The sequence below is a fragment of the Perognathus longimembris genome, chromosome 11 (assembly GCF_023159225.1).
Source record: "Perognathus longimembris pacificus isolate PPM17 chromosome 11, ASM2315922v1, whole genome shotgun sequence".
Classification (NCBI taxonomy): Eukaryota; Metazoa; Chordata; class Mammalia; order Rodentia; family Heteromyidae; genus Perognathus; species Perognathus longimembris.
Window position 1 is genome coordinate 60,535,874 of NC_063171.1, and position 24,203 is coordinate 60,560,076.

Sequence of the window (24,203 nt, forward strand, 5' to 3'; positions counted from 1 at the left end):
AAGTCAGGCATGTGTCCCCAAGGTACATGAGTGTGACCAGCGTTCGTGAGTGTATGCCGGTGCTTGCAAGTGTGTACCAGTGTTCACAAGAGCTAGGGATCAAACCCAGGGCTCTCTTTTTTTTTTCTCTCTGTATCACAACTTCAGATTTTATTTATTTATTGTTTCTTTCAGCTACAAGTTACTTTATTTATTTATTTAGGCCAGTCCTGGGCCTTGGACTCAGGGCCTGAGCACTGTCCCTGGCTTCTTCCCGCTCAAGGCTAGCACTCTGCCACTTGAGCCACAGCGCCCCTTCTGGCCGTTTTCCGTATATGTGGTGCTGGGGAATCGAACCGAGAGCTTCATATGTAGGAGGCAATCACTCTTGCCACTAGGCCATATTCCCAGCCCCTTTATTTATTTTTTTTAACTTATTTATTGTCAAAGTGATGTACAGAGAGGTCCAGGACTGTCTTGTGTCAGGCATGTGCTCACTACTAAAGAACATCCTCAGGCCTGGAGCTCAAGTTTTGTGAGATAAAATATGAATATTAGACAGGTGCTGGTGGCTCACGCCTGTTACCCTAGCTACTCAGGAGGCTGTGTTCTGAGGATCCCAGTTCAAACCAGCTGGGCAGGTAAGTCCGTGGGACTCCTATTTCTAATTAACCATCAGAGAGGAATGTCCCCACTAGAAACTATGATCCTCACTGGACACTATGTGGAAATGAACTCTATCTACAACTGTGGGTGGAGACAGGAGGGAAAACCTGGGAGAGAATGAGGAAAGGGATGACAATGTCAAAAAAAGGAATGTACTCGTTACCTGACTTACGTAACTGTAACCTCTCTGTACATCACCTTTATAATAACAATTGGAAAAAAAAAAAAAAAGCTAGGAGTAGAGCTGTGGCTCAAGTAAGAGAGCTAGCCTTGAGCACCAAAGCTTAGGGACAGAGCTCAGGCCCTGAGTTCAAGCCCTAGGACTGGCGCAAAACATGACAAAGAGTAAACAAAACCTCAAAGGCGTAGAGATTTCTCCTCCCCAAAATGTGTAAGTATGAGCAAATGTGACTAAGGAGCCACTGGGCCTCCCAGGACATGGGCCCCGGCGGCCTCCCTTCCACAGCCCGGGTACGGGTAGGAAGTGGGAAGGGTGGGGAAAACACGGCAACCAATCCATGGATGGAGACTCCTCAAGAAGCCTGAGAGACCTGGAGGAGGCATCTAGCTAGCATCTCACTCAATGTATTCAGCAGACATTCATAAACCCTAAGGCACCAGACACCCAGCTAGGCCCTGTGGGAACGCAATCCCCGTGGGAGCTGCTGGTGGCCGGCTGGGTGCTGGGACTCAGGAAGGCTGGGAGAGGTCACCTTAGGCCGGGAGAAGAGCCTTGGTCAGCCAGACCAAGAGTAGGAGGTAGGCAGGTGCAAGGAGCAAGTGTAAGGGCATTTCAGGACACAGACAGAATGCAATGGGCGTGGACTCAGGGCCTGAGCACTGTCCCTGGCTTCCTTTTTTGCTCAAGGCTAGCACTCTGCCACTTGAGCCAGGCCCCTAGGCTTCATTTGCCTTATCTTCTAAGTAGTCTCATGCATGAATTTTACCTGGGCCCAGCCTTGGACTGTGATCTTCCTATGTAGCTGGGATTATAGACACACAACTTTATGCCTATGCCCACCCCCAGTGAGCCTGGGCACTGTCCTTGAGCTTTTTTTTTTTTGCTCAAGGGTAGTGCTCTACCACTGGAATCACAGCTCCACGTCTAGTTTTCTAATGGTTCATTGGAGATAAAAGTCTCATGGACTTTCCTGCCTAGGCTGCCTTTGAACTATATCTTCGGATCTCAGTCTCCTGAATAGTTAGTATTATAGGCATGTACCAGAGGCCCCTGGCTCATATATGCCCTTTAAGGAAAAAATCTCCAGGGCTGATAAGCATACATTAAAGGCAGAGAGCTTCCCTGCCACGTTTGAGACCCTGGATTCAGTCTCCAGCCCCACTAAACCACCCCACCCCACCAAACCACCCCACCCCACCCTCCAAAAAAAAACAAAACCACAAATAAACACAGCTTAGTCAAGTGCCAGTGGCTCACGCCTGTAATCCTAGCTACTCAGGAGGCTGAGATCAGAGGATCTGGGTTCGAAGCCTGGGCAGGGAAGTCCCTGAGACTCCTATCTCCAATTAATCACAGAAAAAGGCAGAACTAGAGCTCTGGCTCAAGTGGTAGAGTGCTAACCTTGAGCAAAAGAAGTCAGAGACAGCACCCAGGCCCAGAGTTCAAACCCAAAGACCGGCCAAAAAAATAAATAAATAAAAAATAAACATAGCTTTGATGTGTGCTTACAATTTATACATTACTATTTAACTTTGTGACATTCTACATCAGTACAGATAAGGCCATGGTGAAAAATGAGGGCTTTGTAGATTGTGTGAAAATAGAGAAGAGAGTACATGTTTAACTTTATTAGACACTAACAAACTGTTTTGCGGTCTTATAAACACACCTTTACCATACAACCTAACAATGCCATTCCTAGCACCTCTCCAGGAGAAAAAAAAAAAAGCAGATGTACTCACAAGATTTTTACAGGGCCTTCCTGACATCATTATGCACTCAGTACTCAGGCCAAGCCAATCAACCACTCAGAACCAACCCAAGTGAGAACACTATGGTGTACCACACGGTGGAATACTACTCGCCAATAAACTAAGGATACATAAAACAGTCTATGACGAAAGGAGAGTCAGGTGTAAAGGGGGCAGAAGGGGAGCTGGAGCTTTGACTTAAGTAGAGTCTCATCAGTAGGGGCAGGGTCAAAGGGGAGAGCTGCTGGGAATTCACGTGAGGGCCGCCTGAGTGGTGGGGGTGTGGAAGGGGGTTTTGACATCTAGATTAAGGTTATTGGCTGGAGAATTTCAGCCAGGTCCCCTGGGGAGCGGGGGAGGGTAGCCCGTGGGCCAAGCCTGGCAGTCACATTTAGTTAGGAAAATAGCATAGTTTCCCATCCCAGAGGTGACCGAGGCGTGCCAGATTTGTATGTGCTGAGCGGAGAAGGATGGCCAGCAAGTGCCAAGTCACTGAGCTGCACACCGCAAAGGAGGGAATTTTATACCAGGGAGCTGTGGCGGAAAAGGGAGAGGGGGTGGGAGATGGGGAGGGAAAAGGACCGTGTAGATGAGGAGTGCAGAAATGGGAAGATTCTGCAGGAGGAAAGGGGTAGGTGAATGTGTGTGCTCTTTGGCCTTCTGCTGGGAGTGGATGGAACCCAGGGGTGTCTGTGGGCGGGAGAAGGCATTGTCTGGGCTGGGCTGGCCCTGCTCTGTGGGGGAAAGAGCTCTTCAGCAGGTGTTCAGGTCTTCATCTCCTGCCTCCATTTTCAGAAAGCATATTAGACTCTAAAGCAATGATTTGGGATTGTTTTTTTCTTCCCACTCTGCTGTTTTACCACTTACAGACAACTCTCATAATCTCTCCAAATACCAGGTGTGTGTGCACACGTGCACACGCACCAATACTGAAACTTGAATTCAGGTCCTCCCATTCTTGCTAGGCTTCCTTGCTCCAAGGCTAGTGCTCTACCATAGAACTGAAGTAGAGTGGGGGTTCGCTACAATGAAACGGGGTCCCCCCCCAAGGGAGGGGATTCCTGGTTCCCCCCAAGAGTCCACCACACAGTCTCCAGCTACAAGATGACAAAAAGACAGATTTATTGGGGAAGTAAAAAGTGAACCAAAAGTGAACCGACCGGCCTTGGTCGCAGCCCGGACTCGGGAGCTGAAACTGCCGACCATGAGTGCAGGGTCGAGGCCCAGACTCGGGAGCTGGAACCGCGTGCCTGTGTGGCCTTCCAGCATGGTTATGAGGCAAACATCACAGTCAAACTGGCCACACGCAGGCAGCCAATGAGGATACGGCACCTGCCGCATGCAGGTGGCCAATAGAGTTACAGTCTGTCTCATAGTATCTGTTTGAACCAACCTATCATTCTAGTTAGAAATGGCGCATGGATTTGACGTCGGGTGGACACGCCCACTCTGGAGGGCACATGGATTTGACGTCAGGTGGATACGCCTACCCGTGGGAGGGCACAGGTTCCCTTGAAGCTCCCAGGCCTCAGGTGGTCAATTTACATAACTTATCATAATAAAGGGGAGCTTCCCAGAATAGGGTGGGGGGGAGAGCTTGGTGGAGATGGAGTTGGCTTCTGCTCTTACCTGAGCTGGAGTCAACCTGAAGTCCCTCCACAGTTAATGATGGCACTGGCCAGATCTGACCTCCCTATTACAGAACCAAACCTACAGTCTCAGCTTTTTTGCTGGTTAGTTAGAGATGAGTCTCGAGGATTTTTCTGCCTGGGTTCTGTAAGGTCTGTCCCTGGAAGGCTCGATGCAGATGCCCCCACCTCATTAAGTCTCCACCCAGTTACCTAGGTAACCAGCAGACCTGGAGGCAGTTACCTCCCCTTTCCCTGAGGTCACATCCGAATCCACCTGGCCACCCCCCCTTGCCCCTGCCCTAGATATAAGGCAGGGCTGGGTGGGGGTCGCTCTCTTCTCTACCTTCTCTCCGGCCATGGATCATCTTGGCCACAGGCCAGCAGTTTGGTAATAAACTTTCTCTCCTGCCTGAATACCGCGTGGCGTTCTCCTTTACCGGCTACCTACTTTAAAAACCTAACAGGTTCAAACTATGATCCTCCAATCTCAGGCTCCAGAGTAGCTAGGTTTACAGGAGTGAGCCACCCGCACCTAGTAAGTCTTAAGGTTGTTCATGTAGAAATACAGTTATTAACCCTGTCCCTACTTTATGGACGCCATAATAGACAAAGTGGGTTAAGATCCCAGGACCCTTTTGTTTTTTTTTCTTCTGTGTAGCTTGCTGTCACAAGTCCTTGAGGACAGCCACTTCTGCCCATTTCTCCCACAGTCCATGGGGGTCACTGGGCCGTTCTCAGCACCCCCAGAACATGAAATAATCTTTGCTACTGAGTTAAACTAGTGTGGTCATTCTCACACCTAAGTCCAGCAGTCGGGAGGCTGAGGCAGGAGGATTGTGAGTTTTAGAAGCACCTTGGCTGCATAGTGAGGCGCCTGTCTCAAAACTCAAACCGATCCTGTAACAGCTGCTTCCTGAAGGTGGCGTCATGATTTCTCTCTTAGTCCCTAGCCCCCAGATCTCCAGAAAGGGAATGTTTCAAGTCAGATAGAATTTTGTGTGTTCTACGTGATTGGGATTTGAACTCAGAACCTGGTGTTCCCATATGGCTTTTTTACTCAAGGCTGGTAGCCTACCACTTCCAGACCTGTTTTCTTTTTTGTCTGGCGATTAATTGAGATAAGATTCTCACAGACTTTCCTGCCTGGCTTTGAAACATGATCCTGAGATCTCAGCCTCCTGAGTAACTGGGATTACAGAAATGAACCACCAGCACCCAACTCCATTCTTTTCTTTTTTTCTTTTTTTGGTTAGTTTTGAGGCTTGAACTCTGGGCCTGGGCACTGTCCCTGAGCTCCTTTTGCTCAAATCTAGCATTCTAACACTTGAGCCACAGTTCTACTTCTGGCTTTTTTTTTTTTTTTTTTTTTTTTTTGAGTAGAGTCTCACAGACTTTCCTGCCTGGGCTGGCTTTGAACCACAATCTTCAGATCTCAACCTCCTGAGTAGCTAGGATGACAGGCATGAGCCACCAGCACCTAGCTCATTCTTACTTTTTAAAATAATTTTTAAAAAAATCCTTGGGCTGGGAATATGGCCTAGTGGCAAGAATGCTTGCCTCGTATACATGAAGCCCTGGGTTCGATTCCCCAGCACCACATATATAGAAAACGGCCAGAAGTGGCGCTGTGGCTCAAGTGGCAGAGTGCTAGCCTTGAGCAAAAAGAAGTCAGGGACAGTGCTCAGGCCATGAGTTCAAGGCCCAGGACTGGCCAAAAAAAAAAAAAAATATATATATATATATATATCCTTAAGTGATTGTAGATTTCCTATTTTTTTTTTTCCAAGAGACTCATCTTCTGTTAACCAACAAAGAGCTGAGAGTAGAACAGTGGCTTAAGTGGTAGAGAACAAATCAATATTTGTGAAATGGGCGGGGGGGATGTTTCTTTCCAATGTATGATGCAACCTATAATTTGTATTTGCTTCTTAGAAAGATGATGAAAGTTGTAAGATGGTTGAAATTTGAATATCTAATATCTCAGTTTCATAATTCTCAAAGCACATCAAAGTAATAAGGAATATTGGACAGAATTTAGAAAATTGTCACAATTTACTTATAATCATGGGCTCCTGAATCTCGTGTGTGTGTGTGTGTGTGTGTATGCACGCGTGTGTGTGTTGGTACTAGTTCTTGAACTCAGGGCCTTGCACTCTCAGTTGGCCTTTTTGCTCAAGGCGAGCTCTCTACCAATTTTTTTTTTTTTTTTTTTTTTTTGGCCAGTCCTGGGCCTTGGACTCAGGGCCTGAGCACTGTCCCTGGCTTCTTTTTGCTCAAGGCTAGCACTCTGCCACTTGAGCCACAGCGCCACTTCTGGCCGTTTTCTGTATATGTGGTGCTGGGGAATCGAACCTAGGGCCTCGTGTATCCGAGGCAGGCACTCTTGCCTCTAGGCTATATCCCCAGCCCCGCTCTCTACCAATTTGAGTCACAGTTCCACGTCCAGCTTTTTGCTGGTTAATTGGTAGTGATAAACATCTCAGATTGGTTTGCCTGGGCTGGCTTTGAACCATGACCCTCTTGAGTAGCGAGGATGACAGGTATATGAGTGGAATCTTCACATTTTTTACAAGACTTTTGTTATATATCCCAAGTTAACATTGTACTTAGATATCAAATAGTAAAAAGCTGAAACCTTTACCTCTGAGTAAAGAAATTCCGAAAACAAAATGTATTCAATGTATGTTCTACAAAAGTGGAGAAAGGATTTACTTTTTAAAATACTTTCATATTGGAGCGGGAAAACAGACACAACAAAACCTAGTCAGATGCCGGTGACTCACGACTGTAAGCCTAGTCACTTGGAAGGATGATTGGGAGGGTGACAAACAGTTGAAGGTCAGTCCAGGCCAAAAGTTCGCCAGACTACATCTCAGCCAGTCTCTGGTTGTGCAGTGATGTGCACCTGTCATCTCCGTCACAATGGGAAGTACAAAATAGGAGGATTGAGGTCCAGGAGCAACCAGAGAAGGAAGCCAGTCCTATGTTAAAAATAGCCAATGTCGATCAGGGCTGGGGTGCGTGGCTCAGTGCTAAGGAGCCTACCTAGCCAACGGATGGAATCCAACTGCCTGGGGCCCAGGGCAGCCGCTAGGCCCCACCCCACCAGCTCTCCCCCACCCCACCTCCCACTGCTCCTCCACAGCCACCGGCCTGCAGCAAAGATGACCTGTGTGCAGCAGAAGCTGGACTCACACTTGTCCCCGGCCGTCTCCACGGTGAGAAGCTGGAGGAAGCCAGCCCAGAGGACCACAATTGTCTTGGCCTGCCTCCCACAATTCCCTCTCCAGATAGAGACCCCATGTCCATTCCTTCTCCTTCCCTCGCCATAGAAACACCCCAACTCTGCATCTGTCCTATTCTCATTTCTCTCTCCCTCTCCCTCTCTCTCTCTTTCTTTCTTTCTTTACCAGTCCTGGGGCCTGAACTCTGTCCTGGGCTCTGTCCCTGAGCTTCTTTGCTCAAGGCTAGCACTCTACCACTTGTGCCACAGCGCCACTTCTGGCCTTTTCTGATGAGTTCATTGGAGATGAGAGTCTCATGGACTTCCCTGCCCAGGTTGGCTTCAAACCACAATCCTCAGATCTCAGCATCCTGAGTACCTAGGGTTACAGGCCTGAGCCACCAGTGCCCAGCTTCTGATTTCTTTTTGAAAAGGGACTGTTAGCACATCCAGCCCCATTTTAAGTTGACAGCCTTCATCTTGGGTCACCCACAAGGCAGGCCGGGCCACAGCTGCCCATTTCCACCCAAACTGCACGTACCCTCAGCCCCAACAACATCAGCAACGTGCTGCTGCCCTAGTCAGGATGCCCACTCCCGGTCCCATGGCTGTTTATAGTGCCCAGGTACAAAAGGTATTGTCCCAGCTATGTGACAGATATAGGATGTTTTCCTCGGCTATAAATCACCTATAGAATGCCCTGCCCTGTCGGTCTGATATCTCCGATGTCCAGCTGTGAGTACAAAATATTTCCTGCTCCCAGCCTCTTCTGCCTTCAGCCTCCTTGATACTATATAACTACGTCTCTGCCGGAGAGCAGGCTGCTACTCTACCCCGGAGAGAGCTAGCCTATCGGCTTTGGCTGACATTAGAATGCTTGCTTTCTTCTGCATGACTGTGTGTCCATGGGGTTTCTAGGTTGCTGCTTACAGGGACAGTAGATATAAAGGTGACATTTAAATTTTGGAATGTTGGGGTCAGGGGTCAGGGAACATGCCTGTTTCAGTGTTCCAAAAGAGGAGGCTGGAGGTCTGAAGTTAGAGGCAGCCGGGACAAAAGTAGGGAGATTCTATCTCAAAAACAAAATACAGGGGCTGGGGATGTGGCCTAGTGGCAAGAGTGCTTGCCCTGTATACATGAAGCCCTGAGTTCGATTCCTCAGCACCACATATACAGAAAATGGCCAGAGGTGGCGCTGTGGCTCAAGAGGTAGAGCGCTAGCCTTGAGCAAAAAGAAGCCAGGGACAGTGCTCAGGCCCTGAGTTCAAGGCCCAGGACTGGCAAAAAACAACAACAACAAAAAAAAAAAACACCCCAAAACCAAACAAAATACATTAAGAGAGAGACTACTACAGATGTGGGTATGGTTCCAGTGGTAAAACACTTCAAGTTCAAGATGTTGGGTTTACTTCCAGCATCACACACACACACACACACACACACACACACACACGGGAATGGTGGTACTGCATATGTATTAGCTTCGCACACTGCATGCTCATATCTTCTCTACTCCTCTCCCACCCTTGTCCCCCCCATCTCTGTTCCCTCACCTCTCCAGACTCACTATGCCTTCCCCCATGTCTGCCTCTTCTCCCCAAGGATGGCCATCACCCCACCCCTTCAGCCAAGACAGGAGTGATCTGGGCCTCCCTTCCGGTGTTGGCAGGAATGAGACACCTGGACAGACCAAGAGGGTTCTGCCAGTCCTGTAGAGAGCTGGCCTCTGACGTGGGCTTCCTTCTCATCTGTCCAGTCACAGAAGTCTCCTTGCTTTGAAATACAGATCCTGGCTCTAACTGTCGTCACCTTGGCAAGGTGGTGGATGACGGGAATTGGGTCTAACTGGGGCCATCTTGGCTTCTTGGTGTATGAAGGAGAAGTCCTACCCCCAGCAGATGGGCGTACCTGAATTCCTAGAGGCAGGGGCGGGGACTTGGACGGTAGGTTGCTGGACCGGCCAGACCTATACCATGAACTCTTGAGACAATGTGACCTCTCGAGCTCCCAGTGACCCTGTCCCCTGACCATGACCCTACCTGGCCCTCCACACCACCCCCCCCCAGGTGCCAATGACTCGTGTCTCCTGACTCACCTCAGGTCACCATGGCACCCCTGTTCAGCTCTCCATTAGAGTTGATCCGGTGTGGTGAGATGGGTTTTCTGCTCTTTCTTTACTCTCCTACTCTCGTGGCTCTGTTTCCTAACAGTATGAAGTGTATTCAAGGCTGCAAGGTTTTGGGAGACGTGCATTCACCTAAAGACTCCCGGTTTGACCTCTCAAAATGTGCTTTCTCTGTATAACAGTTTGGTTTTCACATTCTGTTCTTATTTTATATCTGTAGTACTGGAAATTGAATCCGGAGCCCCGCACTTAGCTCTACCATTACCACTCGAGACAGGCATCTGCCTCTTTTGCTTTGTTTGTATTTTGCTTCCGTGATGGGAACTCACTAACGCTGGACGAGCTTCAACGTGATGACCCTTCTGTCTGCTTCCTGTGTAGCTGGGATTACAGACGCCCACTACCATGTCGAGCCTTCCACACGTGTGTGTGTGTGTGTGTGTGTGTGTGTGTGTGTGTGTGTGTGTCTATATGCTGGTGCAGCAATTTTGAAGTCAGGACTTGGGCACTGTTCCTTGGCTTTTTCGCTCAAGGACGGCACTCTCGACTCTCGCTACGGCAGCTTTTTAGTGATTAACTGGGAATAAAGAGCTTCATGGACTTTTTGCTTGCACTAATTTTGAGCAATGATCGTCGGGTCTCAGCCTCCTGAGTAGCTAGGCTGACAGGCGTGAGCCACCAACCAGCACCTGGCTCCATGGATATTTCCTTTATGTGTAAAATGATTCTTTCAGTGTTGGAATGGAACCCAGGGCCCAGGCGCATGCAAAGCAAGCACCGCTGTGCTTCATCCCCAGTCTTCGATAAAATGATGTCTTGTAGTTATTAATTAGCACTTATCTAGATTTCAGTTGACTGTGAGTAGGTCCATACCACCGCAGAAGAATCCAGACGGCAGCTGTTCCCACCAGACTTCATCTTTTCTCTCTCCCGTCCTCTCGGCCTCTTCAGTCTGAGACCAAGAGGTCACTCAGTCCTGAAGTCTCCCAGCTCCAGCCATGGCCTCTCCTCACTGAGCTGGGTTCCAGCCCCTCTGGAGCGGCCCCCTCCCCCATGCCTCCACCTGCAGGGATCCTCCGGCAGGGCACAGCCAGCCGCAGCCGGCCCACACAGGACCCGGCCAGCCGGGAACATCTCCAGCCTCTAGCGGGGCCCAGAGTCAGTTTCAAGCCCTTCTGGGGCAGGAGGAGACGCAGGGTGGGGTTGCCAAAGTCAACACATCCTGTTTCCATGGGCAGGGACCTGCCTGGCACCTGCAGGCCTGGTTTCTAGCCCACAAACCCAGGTCCTGGCCTCTCTTGGCATTACTGGGTGTTTCTTCCCTTGTAGTTCGCCAAGTGTAAAGCTTCTTGGCCTCTACCTGCTCTGTAGGCCCACAGACCCCTGCCCACCACAGACCCCTGCCTACCACGGACCCGTGTCTATCACAGACCTGAGACCCCTGCCTTTCTCACAAGCCCTGGTCCCACTCTGTGGCTTCCCCCTTCTGTGTTCCAGCGTACCCCCACCCAAGTCAAGGACTTGACTGAGGCCAGGCTCTGGTGGCTCATGTCTACAATCCTAGCCACTCAGCTCAAATGTACGGATCACAGTTCAAAGCCAGCCTGGACAGGAAAGCCGGTGAGACTCATCTCCAATGAAGCACCAAAAATGCAGAACAGGAGTTGTGGCTCACTGGTAGGGAAAAAGCTAAAGGACATTCCCCCCTGGACAGTCCCCAGGACTGCACTGGAAACCGCCACAACACAAAAGACTTGATTGTTGTCCACTTCAGGGACTTCGGCCGGCCCATCCCCTCTTCAATAGGGGCATTAACAGTCCTGGGCTCCCCAGCCAGTTTGGAGAGCTTGGCTGTTTGCTCTGCCCCCTGGAGATTAGGTGTTGACTCTCACCCATCCTAATAATAACAGTTCTCCCAACTGAAACGCCCATTTGAAACTTTTCTTTTGAGATGTAGCCCAGGCTGGCTTCAGACGCCCAGTCCTGACTCCACCTTCCTGAGTGCTGAGATTACAGGCATGCTTCACCACGCCTGGCTGAGGCACAGCAGGTCTGTGCACCTGCAGAGTTGGTGGAGACCGAGAAGCTTCAGACTTGCACAACTGGACGGGGAGAAACTCCTACTCACCCCGTGGTAAACCAAACCTCCATTTCTCAGTGGCAGAGAAGTGGTGGCTGTCTCCCTCCTCAACGAGCAATGAGCTAGACTTCACGCTGTCAACCAGGGTGGACTGCAATGGGGATGTGGGAGTCAGCATTCCATGCTCGCCACTGATCCCCTCAAATGAACCATGCTGGTCCCCGCAGGTGCAGCTCCATTAAGCTCCCCAGCCTGACGCTGGTCCTCCTGAATACCTCAGGCCAAGCCCAGACCCCTCCTCCCGGACCTCAAAGCCAGCCCCTAGACTCCTCCAAGGCACACACGTGCACGCGAGATGGCACCGGCAGAGGCATTGTGGGAAGAAAGAGCTTCATTTAACTAACAAATGCATGGGAGGGGGTGGCGCTGGGGGTGGCCTGAAGCGCCACCAATCCACATTTCTCTCCCTTGTTCTGCAAACTCTGGTCCTTGGCCTGCTTTGCTTTGCAAAACTGCTGCGTCCTGTGGCCAGCCCCTCCCCCCTGACCCCCCCTCCCCTGGGGTGCTGAGGGGACTGCACGCACAGCTCTGACCTCTCCGGTGCTGCTGTTCTATGCCAGTCCTGGGACTCGAACTCAGGGCCTAGCTGCCGCCCTTTAGCTTTTACACTCAAGGCTGGAGCTAATCACTTGGGCCACAGCTCCACTTCTAGCCTTTTGCTGGTCCCAGACTTTCCCTGCCCAGGTTGAGTTTTGAACTACCATCCTCAGATCTCAGCCTCCTGAGGAGCTAGGATTCTAGGCATGAGCCACCGGCGCCCCCCATCTACTTCTTCTTTCCTTTCCCCAAATACTCCCCTCGGGCCTAACTCAGATCTCTCTTCACACCTGTGTGGAAACCTGATGATGAGGAAAGCACCCTCTCCCCCAAATCGAGGGGCCCGCAGGCTACCCCAACCACAGCTCCAACAGAGACAGAGACACTCATCTGCATGACGGAGGAGATCAATGCAGAAAGCAGCCCCTCGGTGCCCCCCGTCTGAGCCTGGGTGTGCCCTTGGGCAGAGAACAGGCGTCACCCATGCCCTTTGCCCATCTCATGCAGGCTCGGCGGTAGCCCTGCAGCTGCCTCACCCAGCACTGCCCTGCCCTCCCTCCACCCTCCCCCTGCGTGCCCCTGGCAGGGTTCCCCTCCCCCCCCCCACCCCCCAGCCTGGGTCCCAGCACTGCACAAAGAGTCCTTTGTCTGGACTGGAAACAATGGTTCTCCCCTTTATGGAAACATAGACTGCCTCCTAATCAAGCTTGCAGGGGCTGGATCAAAGGGCACTGCGGCTGGGCGCTGCGGATTATGGAGCTGTCCCCGGAGCCACTGACAACCTGTCATCAGTCCCTAATCCTTACCTGTCCCGGGCCTCCCGACAGCACCCTTTCTTCCCTGGGCTAGGCCTGTGTGCACCTCGGGGTGCAAGGGGAGCCGGGGAGACCCGGACAGGAGAGGGTGGGTCCACACCCCCCCTCCTGGCACCCAGGGCTCCGGTTACAGCCCCTGCCAGCGCGGCACTGGGTGTGAACGTGCAGACAGGCACTACCTGGTGGGAAAGGGAGGTGGCGGGTTTGGCCCAGGGCCACCTCCATCTTCCAGATCCTCAATCAAGCGGGACAATCCGCCCCACAGCCTCCCTGTGGCCTCCTCGCCCCCATTCCCCCCTGCACGGTGTCGGTCTCTGCTCAGACAACCAAGCTTAGATCCCCTGCCCGGCCTGCAGCACCCCGTCTACCTGTGGTCCCCAACCCCTTCCCGCCTCCATTTCCCTCCATCTTCCACCACCCGGGGCCCCCACCCACACCCCAGGAATAACTGGGTGACCCTGCGGCCGTTCTCGACAAGGCCTGGGAGGCTGAAGACTGGCAGCTTCCAGATTGCCAACACCTTCATCTGCACAGACCCGCCCTCCCCCCCCCCCCCCCCGGCCCCATACCCACACACAAGCCTTTCTTAGAACCTAAAGTCGTAAGCCAGGTGCCGGTGCCTCATACCGATAAGGAGGCTGAGATGTGAGGATTGTGGTTCAAAGCCAGCCTAAGCAGGAAAGTCTGTGAGAGTCTTTTTTGCTTTTTGCCAGTCCTGGAGCTTGAACTCAGGGCTTGGGCCCTGTCCCTGAGCTTCTTTTGCAAGGTTAGCACTCTACTTCTGCCTGCCATCGTTCAAGCTTCTTTTCTCCTTTGAGCATGCTAGGCAAGCGCTCTACTACTGCTAAACCACATTCCCGCCCCTTCTTTTCCTTTTTGGGTGTTAGTACTGGAACTTGAACTCGGAGCCTCATGCTCTTGTTTAGCCTCTTTACTCACGGCTGACACTACCACTTGAACCACACCTCCGCTCCCCATCATTTTCCTTCCTTGCGTGCTCACTCGATTCCTTCCTTCCTTTCCTTTCCTTCCTTCCTTCCCTCCTTTGTATTGGGGTTTGAACTCAGAACCTTGCTAGGCAGGCACCACTTCTGCCATTCCCCTGACCTCTTTGCTTTAGTCTAGGCCAGCCAGGACCTTGTTTTCACTGGAGCAGCCTCAGAGCCCGCTCCTCTTACCTTCTCCAGAAATGGTTTGCCTTGGCTCATGCGTACCCACCGTATTCCCTCAGCATTTCCTCCATTGACCCCACCACCCATTACAATGACTGGAATGTTGTTTGTGCCCAGCCGCCCAGTTCAACCAGCCCTCTGAGGAGAGAGGCTGGGCCTGCTCCCTTCTCCCTACCTCAGTTTCCCTTGTGGCCAAAACTACAGTGCATGGTACGAAGCAAAAACGCATATAGCATCAGTTAAATGAACAAGTGTGGAGTGCGTTTCAGGCCAAATAAGTAGCAAAGAAACGGGGCTGGCAAAAAAAAAAAAAAAAGGCTGGGGGGGGGGGTGGAGGCTGGGAATGTGGCTTAGCGGTAGAGTGCTTGCCTAGCATGCATGAAGCCCTGGGTTCGAGTCCTCAGAACCACATACACACAAAAAGCCAGACGTGGTGCTGTGGCTCAAGAGGTAGAGGGCTAGCCTTGAGCAAAAAGAAGCCAGGGACAGTGCAAAGGAGGAGGAGGAGGAGGAGGAGGAGGAGGAGGAGGAGGAGGAGGAGGAGGAGGAAGAGGAGGACAAGAAGAACAAGAACAAGAAGCAACTGCCCCTGAGGGTGAGACAGAACCCTGTAGGCCCAGATACGGACTGGTCCAAGAGAGATGCCCGCGCTACCTGTTAAAGGACTGGCCCGCCCAAGGCCCCTCGCTGTGCAGGGGAACAGAAGGAGGTGGGGACCAACCCAGTGCATCCCACTCCTCTTATCGACTTTCTCCGGGGCTCTTATCTAGCTGGACTTCAAACAGCTGCCTCTTATCTCTAGCCCAGCCCAGGCTGTTATCAAGTTCTAGAATAACAGCTCCCCGGGCTGCTAGGAGCCCAGTGCCAGCTCTCCTGCCTGGCATGGAGAAGTCCTGAGTGCCTTCCCACCCCTGTACTCCCTGGGCCCCCCAAGACCCCTGCCACAGCCCAGGGAGGGGCTAGACACAGGTGAATCTCCACAAGGCCACCCTGGCCCAGGTCACAGTGCAGGGGACCAGCGGGGCTCCTCATCTCATTAAGAGACAACTCCCAGGCCTCTCGCCTCCAGAGTCATGGCTCCGTCTGCAGTGTGCTCTAACCTGAGCACTAACCCTGAGCAAAAGGCCCAGGGAGGGGCTGGGGATGCGGCTTGGCGGTAGAGCGCTCACCTAGCATGAAGCCCTGGGTTCCTTTCCTCAGCACCACATATACAGAAAAAGCTGGAAGTGGTGCCGTGGCTCACGTGGTAGAGTGCTAGCCTTGAGCACAAAGAGGCTCTGGGACAGCGCCCAGAGGGAGTTCAAGCTCCAGGACTGGCAAAAAAAAAAAAGGTCAGGGACAGAGCCCAGGTCCTGAGCTCAAGCCCCAGGACTGGCACCGAGTGAATGAATGAATGAATGAATGAATGAGGCCAGCCTTGAGCAGGGACAAAGGGAAGCAGACGCAAGGCTTTAGGTAGAGGATGGTCAGTATCAACTTTGCTGCTGCTATGATGGGGGAACAAACCAAGGGAGGGGCACAGACCTGCAGGGGAAGACATAATAGAGCAGAAGGGGAGAAAGCCCGGAAGCCCATCTCCAGGAATCAGGGAGGTCCGCCTGACCCAGGCCTGTCGCAGAAGCTCCAGCCCTAGCCCTGTCTCTTGGTTAGCACCCAGGTTTTCTGATGCCACAGTGCCCAGGCCTCCATGCGGCTCCCCCTCCACGAGGACACCCTCTCTCCCTTGTGTGTCGTGCTGGACCTGAGGGCTAGCTCTCCATCCACGGGTGCTGGTTGTCCCCTGAGCGATCAGCCTCCCCCTCTTTCCTCCCTCTGCATGGAGCTCACACCTTTCCCCGGTTCTGAAATCCTGGGCCACGGCCTGGCCACGTGACGTCTCTACTCATACGTGGAAGTGCTCACGGATGGCACACAGTCGGCGCATCTGCAGCTCCGGCTTCTGCATCTCAGACGCAACCAACCCTGGGTCAGAAACATTCTTAGGACAGGTCCCCTTGTGTACTATTTTGGTCTGGCCTGTGGGTGGTTGTTTCTGTATTGAAAATGGACCCATTTTTTTTGTTGCTTTCATTATTCCTTAAATAATAATACAATGTATTAGATAGTCTCAGTGACTTGAAGATGATTGAAACTAGACAGGAGAATGCAGACAGTGCATAGATTATATACAGCACATCACACTGTTTTATATATTTGTTTGTTTTGTCAGTCCTGGGGCTTGGACTCAGGGCCTGAGCACTGTCCCTGGCTTCTTCTTGCTCAAGGCTAGCACTCTACCTCTTGAGCCACAGCGCCACTTCTGGCTTTTTCTGTTTACGTCGTCCTGAGGAATCACACCCAGGGCTTTGTGCATGCTAGGCAAGCACTCTACTGCTTCCCAGCCCCTTATTTATTTTATTTTTACCCCAGTATTGGGACTCAAACTCAGGACACAAGTGCCGTCCCTGAGCCTTTTTTTGCTCAAGGCTGGCACTCTACTACTTGAGTCACACACGGTCCCATTTCCCACTTTTTGGTGGTTAGTTGAAGATAAGAGTGTCATGACTTTCCTGCCTAGGCTGGCTTCGAACTGCAATAATCAGATCTCAGTCTCCTGAGAAACTAAGAATACAGGCATGAACCACCAGCCCCAGCCTTGCCCTGTTTTATACAAGGGACTTGAGCATCTACAGACTTGGGTACCTGCAGGGAACGTAGAGCCGGTCTTGAGAGTACCGAAGGGCACTGGAATCCATAAATGCATGTTGAATGACACCTTTCTGGAACTTTCCCTAACCACTTTTCTCTTTGGGAGAGGGTTGGGCAGTGGCCCCAGGGTCTTGAGCTTCTGACCACGAGAGTTTTGTCACAGAGCTCCATCCCCAGCCCCCTGAGTACCAGAGGGACAAGGTGGGTTTACCCTCCCTCGTCTCCCACACCGCCGTAGCCTGGGACGGAAGCCCGGCTGTACCTCCATGTGATAAAGGAGAAACACACCCCACGGTGCAAGGGCATGCGTGATTCCTGGGAAGAGTTTGGTGAATTTCAGATAAATAGCAACTTGGTCATTCCAGCCTCACCCACATTTTCCCCACTCCCCGAGCCAGAAAGTGGGCCGTCAGGGCCTCACAGGCCTTGCTCACGGGTGGGCACACGGGCCAGAGGTCACAACACATTCTTGGTGGGTGTTTTGGGTTTTTTTTTTTGGGGGGGGGAGCCAGTCCTGGGGCTTGGACTCAGGGCCTGAGCACTGTCCCTGGCTTCTTTTTGCTCAAGGCTAGCACTCTGCCACTTGAGCCACAGCGCCACTTCTGGACATTTTCTGTATATGTGGTGCTGGGGAATCAAACCCAGGGCTTCATGTATAGGAGGCAAGCACTCTTGCCACTAGGCCATATTCCCAGCCCCTACAAAGCATTCTTTTAGGAAGAAAAAGGAAAAGAATAAAAACAGGAGAGGAGAGGAGAGGAGAGAGGAGGGGAAGGGAAGGGAGGGGAGGAGAGATGATGGGAGAAGAGGAAAAGACAAGAAAAGGGAGAGATGGGACGCTGGTGGCTCACGCCTGTCATCCTAGCTACTTAGGAGGCTGAGACCTGAGGATTGCGGTTTGAAGCCAGCCCAGGCAGAAAAAAAATCCCCCTGAGACCCTTATCTCCAATAAACTACTTAAAGGGGGGGGGGGGGAGCCAGAAATGGCATTGTGGCTCATGTGGTAGAGTACTAACCTTGAGCACAAGGAGGCTCAGGGACAATGCCCAGGCCCCGAGTTCAAGTCCCAGGATGGACAACAAAATTAAAAAGTAAAAAAGAACAAAAAAGAAAAAGGATCTGAAAGACTGACCAGGGTGGTTACGGAATTGGGAGGGGCCTTTCGTTCAGGCTGCCGGGGAGTGCCCGTGTGCATTGGTGTGGCAGGGCCAACTGTCAAGTCCGGCCAGTAGCCCGCCCAGCAGCTGGGCTCTGGACGGGCAGCTCCGACCCTGGCCAGAGGCTCCCTGCCTTTCTTCTGGGGCGCCCAGCTCTCCCACCACAGGTGCTGTGAGCCTCCTAAGGAGGAGGTGCTCTCCAGGTAGGTATGCTAGTCCTGAAAGCGAAGGCCGAAACCGCGTGGACAGCCCAGGTGGACCGCCTTGCACTCCCTGGGCCTTGAAACCTGGAACTCGTTCAAGGCTGTTACTGAAGAGCTAGAAGTTGGGATTTGTTTGTTTGTTTGCAGTGCTGGAGAGCAGACCCAAGTCTTTGCACATGCTAGGCAAGCATTTTACCACTGAGCTCTGCCTCCAACTCCAGCTAATGGAATTTCAGGGTTTGTTTGTTGGGAGACCAGGTGGTCTGGGAAGGTGACTCAAGAGGTAGAGTGCTTGCCTTGCATTCATGGGGCCCTGGTCTCCAGTACTACGAAAGGGAAGGAAGGAGGGAGGGAAGGGAAGGAGGGAAGGAAGGAGGGATGGAGGGAGGGAAGGAGGGAAGGAAGGAGGGAGGGAGGGAGGGAGGGAGGGAAGGAGGGAATCTCATTAAGTATTTTAGGCTGGACTCAAATCCTCAATTCCGCCTCTGTCTCCAGAACACTGAGATTATAGGTATCCACCATCACAACTGGCATCTAGCTCATAGAATTTTAGTGATTCCGTTGGATCATGTTAGATTGGACATTTAATTTGGGATACATTGAGAGGGAAAGGGGAGCCCTGGGTCTGCTGCAGGAGAGCTGGGAGGTCAGGGGAAAAGCTGAAGTTCATGGGCTCTATGCAGGTAGCTCCAGGTTCCATGTGGTTTCCCTAATTTGATCCTAGACAGAGGCACCTATTTTTACTAGCAATATCCACCATTCTACAGGTAAATAAACCAAGGCAGAGAACAGGTAAGTAACAGAGCGGGTGCATTATAAACGCACCATGTTGAAGACCATGTTGCAGTCACTGCTATACACTGACCTTTCAGCCTGTGTGCTTCCATCTGCCATTTCTATCATGGCTCTTCCTCCTCCTCCTCTTCCACTTGCTCCTGCTCTTCCTCTTCATCCTCTCTCCCTGAACTTTTTTGTTCAAGGCTAGTGCTCTATCACTTTGAGCCGCTCTTACTTCCAGCTTTTTTTGCTGGTTAATTGGAGATAAGAATCTCAAAGAGTGGGCACTGGTGGCTCACGCCTGTCATCCTAGCGACTCAGGAGGCTGAGATCTGAGGATCATGGTTCGAGGCCAGCCTGGGCAGAAAAGTCCCGTGAGACTCTTATCTCCAATCAACCACCCAAAAACCAGAAGTGGAGCTGTAGCTCAAGTGGTAGAGCACTAACTAGCCTTGAGCACAAAGAGGCTCTGGGATAGCGTCCAGGCCCTGAGTTCAAGCCCTACAACAACAACAACAACAAGAAAGAATCAAAGACTTTTCTTCCCAGGCTGGCTTTGAAGTGTGATCCTCAGAGCTCAGCCTCCTGAGCAGCTAGGATACAGGCGTGAGCCCCGGGCGCTGGCTCTACACAGATTTTCTGTAGATCTCCGAATCACTGTCCTCAGGAGCTGCCTGGACATCTCAGTGCCCCTCATCTGGAACCAAAGACACCAAAAAGGGGTCTAGGTGACTCATCATGGGGTCCCAGGGGATCCAGGGCCCACTCTCTAGACTAGACAAAGAGGTAAACTGAGGTGCTGTCACGAAAATCAATCGGTGTCTACACATCTGAACCAAAGGCCCCTTTCATCTGGCATCCTCGTGGCTCCCGGCGTCTGGAGGGATGACGACGGAGTGACAGTCCCCGTGCAGAACACCGTGTCCTGCAGGAGCAGACACCGAGCCAGAGTTTGGGGTGCAGGGTGTTTCTCCAGACCACAAGTGGGAGAGTAGGACTGATTCGAGGGCGATGGTGATCTACCACGCAGACCCCACAAAGCCTCAACCGGCCCTGAGCTAGACCTGAGCGAGCGTGCCATGCGGGGCCAGGTAGCCAGGCTCCCCTGCTCTGCCGGGTTGGGGGCTCGGCGGGGGGGGGGGGCGCACGTATATCAGCAAAGCAGACCCCCCCAAAGCCAGCAGACCCAGAAGGGGCTGACATCTGGGAGCCAGCCCTCTGGGGTCCTCACTCGCCAGAGCCAGGCAGCCTGTGCTGCTCAAAGATGGTGATACAGGCCTGCCATGCCCCTAGCCCACCCCATCCCTTCACTCCTCCTCCGCGGCTGCTTGAGCTTGGCTGACATGACAGGAGGGTGGAGGCGACTGATACCTTCCCAGCAGCACCTTAGAGGCTCAGCTCCTCCCTCCTCCCTCCTCCAGCCTCCACGGCCAGCTGCCCCAGGTCACCTGCTAGAGTTAGCCTCGGAGCTGAGCCCTGGTCACCTTGCCCTTCTTGGCTGAGGCTTTATCCCAACTCATATATGTAGTCTCTTATTCTTGGGGGAAGGGGTACTGGGACTTGAACTCAGGGCCTTGTGCTCTCCCTTCCTTGGCTTTTTGGCTCAAGGCTCGTGCTCTGCCATTTGAGCCACCGCTCTGCTTCTGGCTTTTTTTGGGGGCTAGTTAATTGGAAATAAGAGTCTCATGGACTTCTCCTGCCCAGGCTGGCTCCAAACTGCAGTTCTCAGATGTCAGCCTCCTGAGTAGCTGGGATTACAGGCGTGAGCCCCTAGCACCCGGCCATGCCCGCTTTGGTTCCCAGGGTCAGGCATGAATGTCTCCCCATCTCTGTGGGCAATCGCCATCCAATCTCCTTCTGAGGACCGAGGTCAATCACCCCTGCAAGATGGTGCACCCTCTTCCTGCCTGCTGGCTATGCCACAGGGCGGCCCACGCATGGCTGCGCCCAGAAGCGGCCCAAGGGCGGAATCAGTGGGGCGCTTCCCTCCTCCCCTGACCCTCGTTCGGACACTGGAACTGGGCCCCGAGTGCTATTCCTGAGCTCCTTTCGCTCAAGGCTAGCACTCTGCCACTTGAGCCACAGCACCACTCCTGGATTGTGTGTGTGTGTGTGTGTGTGTGTGTGTGTGTGTGTGTGTGATTTAATTGGAGATAAGAGTCTCACAGACTTTCCTGCCCAAGTGGGCTTCGAACCGTGATCCTCAAATCTCAGCCTCCTGAGTGGCTAGGATGACAGGCGTGAGCCACCACTGCCTGGGGTCAATGGGGCTCTTGTTGGGCATCCATGAACTACAGAGCGCCAAGAAGTAGCTCAGAAGCTGGGCAAGAGAATACGGCCGCCACCCTCTGCCTCTGGTCACCCTGGATGTCTTCCCACGGCAGTGGTTTGTCCTGGTCACATGGGTTTGTCCCTACAGCCGTCCTGTGCCTCCAGCCTCCAGCCCTTGTCAGGTCCCCCGGCTCTCACTCCCCCTGTGACCGTGTTTATAGTCATGCTGTGCAGTCTGACTTCGCCGCATGTATGTGGACACACCTGGGCTGCACTTGTCCTGGGTGTCCAGGTCCCCAGGGTCATCAGTGACCATCCATCCTTGGGGACCTCAACCAGGAGAAGAGCCACTGTTGTGCCTCTAAACCTGAACATCTGGAGGTTCTGGTGACAGCAAGCAGTGTATTCAGTCTAGCACCCCCACTTCCCTGCACCCCACAGTCCTTGCCTTCTGCTTGCTGACTCTTAGGCGGGTAGCCATGTCTGCAGGTTCAGAGACGCTGGGGCATCAATATCTTTAGGACCCCAGATATCTCCATCCATTAATGTCTGTACTCCATGTATCAGGGCCCCACACTTTCCTAACCAGGGATCTGATTTGCTGGAGCAGATATGCGCTGGCTGAGCATCCAACTGGCTCTGATGGCCAGGTGTGTGTGGTGTGTGTGTGTGTGTGTGTGTGTGTGTATGCACATGCTTGTACTGGGGCTTGAACTCAGGGCCTGGGCACTCTCAGCCTTTTGGCTCAAGGCTAGCACCTTACCACTTGAACCACAACTCCATTTCCAGCTTTTTTTTTTTTTTTTTTTGGTGATTAATTGGAGATAAGAGTCTCACAGAGGGCTGGGGATATGGCCTAGTGGCAAGAGTGCTTGCCTGGTATACATGAGGCCCTGGGTTCAATTCCCCAGCACCACATATACAGAAAATGGCCAGAAGGGGCGCTGTGGCTCAAGTGGCAGAGTGCTAGCCTTGAGCAAAAAGAAGCCAGGGACAGTGCTCAGGCCCTGAGTCCAAGCCCAGGACTGGCCAAAAGAAAAAAAAAAAAGAGTTTCACAGACTTCGCTGCCTGCCCTGGCTTTGAACTGTGATTCTCAGATCTCAGCCTCCTGAGTAGCTAGGATGACAGGCGTGAGCCACTGGCACCTGGCTGCTTTTACTTTTGTTCTTCTTTGTTTTGTTTTGAGAAAGAGTTCTCTCTGTGTAGACCAGGGTAGGTTTGAACTCTCCATTCTTTTGCTTTAGCCTCCCAGGTGCTGGAATTACAGGCATGCAGCACCATGCCTACTTAGGTTTAACATTTTGAGGAACCGCCACTATTTTCCGAGGTGACGGTACCAATTTACACTGCCAGCAGCAATGTATATGAATTTCCAGTTTCTCCTCAATCTTGCCAACACTTACTGTTATCTACCTTTTTATTATAGTCATCCTACAAGGTCAAAGTAATATTTTATTATGGAGCTCCGCCTCACGTGGTATGGGGGTTTCATTGTGGCTTTCGGTTGGCTTTTCTTATCAATTCATGATGTTAGCAAGCTTCTCACAAGTTTACAGGCAGTAGTCATAGTTTTAAATAGTTTGGCATTAAAACAATCCATTTTCAAGGGAGCGGAGGTAGCACTCAGCCGGCAGTGGGCACCTGTGTGGTGAGTTTAAATCCTAGTAATGTCAACAAACAGGTAAAGGGCTGGGGATATGGCCTAGTGGCAAGAGAGCTTGCCTCGTATACATGAGGCTCTGGGTTCGATTCCCCAGCACCACATATACAGAAAACGGCCAGAAGTGGCGCTGTGGCTCAAGTGGCAGAGTGTTAGCCTTGAGCAAAAAGAAGCCAGGGACAGGGCTCAGGCCCTGAGTCCAAGGACCAGGACTGGCAAAAAAAAAAAAAAAAAAAAAAAAAAACCAAACAGGTAAAGAATGAAAGGGATATATAGATTGTGGTACAGCATTTGCCTCGCATGTATGAAGTTCTGGATTTGATTCAGACCAAGAGAAAGAGACAGCCAGATGCTGGTGGCTCACCCCTGTAATCCTAGCTACTCAGGAGGCTGAGATCTGAGGATTGCAGTTCAAAGCCAGCCCGGGCAGGAAAGTCTGTGAGACTCTTATTTCTAATTAATCACCAGAAAACCGGAAATGGAGCTGTGGCTGGAAGTAGTAGAGCGCTAGCCTGAAGCAAAAGAGCTCAGAGACAGAGCCCAGGCCCCGAGTTCAAGCTCAATGACCACAACCATAAACCACAAGAAGAGACAGACAGACAGACAGACAGACAGACAGAGACAGAGACAGAGGGACCCTGAGCCCAGGATCAGAACAAAAAAGAACCTTGGCTGTTTTCTCCATTCCTCCAGCTGTTCAGCTGCTCTGTCCAGTATCTGCTTCCTATCTGCCCCAGGGCCTTTGCCCAGCAGCTGTATCCCCTGAGACTTCCATAACTCTGCAAAGCACCAGGGTCACATAACAAGATAACTGGCCAGGCAGGGCAGTGAATAGTAGAGAAACGAAAACCGATTATCCATCTAAATGAGTAGTATCGAGTGATCACATTTTCTTAACTCAAGGCAGCAGCAGCCTGGGATCTGATGAGAGAACACTTGTACCTGAATATTTCCTGCAAATCCTGTTTTGATTTAGCAAGCGGTAACCGAGTGACCGAGACTGGCTTGGGCTTTCTAAGTCTGGGGGTGAAGACAGACGAGGCTCTTGCTCTCGCTGTGGGTTCAGGTGCTGAGTGGGCGCCGAGAGGCCAACAGGAAAACTCTCAGGGTTGTTGAGGCTTGGCAGTGTAACTACTCACAGGGGACTGTCGGTTGTTCTAGATCAGGAGGAGGCCAGGGATTTCCTGGGGCAGCGACATTCAGCTGAGAACAGAAAGACTGAAAAG

The 24,203-nt window shown here is 52.0% G+C and overlaps 1 long non-coding RNA gene across 1 annotated transcript; it reads left to right on the forward strand.

The window, feature by feature from the left end:
* Nucleotides 1-538: 538 nt before the first annotated feature.
* On the forward strand, nt 539-23,474 carry LOC125359017. The gene is made up of 3 exons (XR_007212471.1): nt 539-584; nt 2,867-2,869; nt 23,373-23,474. It is a non-coding gene; the product is annotated as an uncharacterized LOC125359017 (long non-coding RNA).
* Nucleotides 23,475-24,203: the final 729 nt, after the last annotated feature.